Consider the following 1,367-nt stretch of genomic DNA (forward strand, 5'->3'; position numbering starts at 1 on the left):
GAGACAGTAGTGTTTCAAATACCGTGTATAAAATATTTCTTTAATTTGATTCCATGTAGTTACATATTGGCAGTACCAACGTAGCTGAAAGGCCTGAGTATATCGACCTTGACATAGAGTCTACTTATGCAAGTCTTGAAGAAGATAACAAGAAAAAAGACAATGTGTACTTGAAGTCTGGAGATGTTGCGCGGGAATTTCCCAGGAGTCGTCTTTACTTGAAGGACATTCTTTGTGATGGACGTTTCAGTAAGACAATGACAGGGGAGGCCTGGTTTATTGGCGGGAAAGATGGAGTCAGTGACGTCATCGTGACAGTTGACAAAGGTAGGCGGAAAGAGATGTGTATTTTTGGTAAGCAAAATTTGCAAAATGAACGAAAGGAACAAGTACATACCAACACTAATGAAAAATCGTAACACACGTGCCAAAAATGTCTCAGTAGGATAATATCTTTTAAAAAATTGTATAATGTATTCTTTGACTTTTAATTTTGCAAGAGACAAAAGTGACTTCAAAAGAGAAGTTGAGGTCATGGGGTCATTGTCTAAGTTGAAGGGAGTAGTGGAATATCTTGGATGTTGCATTACGGAAGGTGAGAGACTTGGATATGCAACACATTTCTTAACGTATTTATCACGTTTTTTTTTAAAGAATTTCAGTTTTACTCTCCGTCAATTAGATTCGTGTGATGACCAATTTCTCATAGTGTACAGTGTACTCCCTACGGTAGAACTAAAGATTTGGTATGTTTCAGAGTTATCGTCGAAACTGCATATTTTCTTAAAGTGGCCAATGTTCCCTGATGTGTGTATATACTAGACGACAGTTAAATACAATCGAAAATTGGCCCTCTCTAGATTTTACCACTATAATAATTACTTTTTGTTCCAGATCCCATGTATCTGATCACAGAGTACGCCCCCAACGGCACTTTGCTTCAAGTTCTAGAAAACATGAAGGATGCCGATGCTTGAAAAAGAAAAGGCCCTGACCTATTGATCTTTGCCCTTGATGTGGCTGAATGTCTGAAGAATCTTTCGAGAATAAGGTAATATTGAACTATCATATGTCACGAGCATTGTAGCAATTGAAAATATGGTTATTTAGAGTCTATGGATTGTATTGGTTTGATTTGTTTGGCTGGTGGAGGCTACACAATTGTAATAATAATTATTTTCAAGGTCAGTATACACCATGAGGCTTTAAAATTGAATCGTTATCAATTTTTAATCTTGCTAATTTTAGCTGTGTAATCTGCAATGGCTGCTGTTGTTTTTGAAATAGCATACATTTCACAATTGATTTTTTTCTCTACTTTCAGATCATTCACAGAGAGATTATGGCAAAGAATATCGTTGTGACAG

General features: G+C 36.4%; 1 protein-coding gene across 1 annotated transcript in view; it reads left to right on the plus strand.

Annotated features, from left to right (window-relative positions):
• LOC139125242 (uncharacterized) overlaps window positions 1–1,367 on the plus strand; it is a 214,571-nt gene that overhangs the window by 120,671 nt on the left and 92,533 nt on the right. The window lies entirely within an intron of this gene.

The sequence above is a fragment of the Ptychodera flava genome (genome assembly GCF_041260155.1).
Source record: "Ptychodera flava strain L36383 chromosome 3 unlocalized genomic scaffold, AS_Pfla_20210202 Scaffold_25__1_contigs__length_14229661_pilon, whole genome shotgun sequence".
NCBI classification, from domain to species: Eukaryota; Metazoa; Hemichordata; class Enteropneusta; family Ptychoderidae; genus Ptychodera; species Ptychodera flava.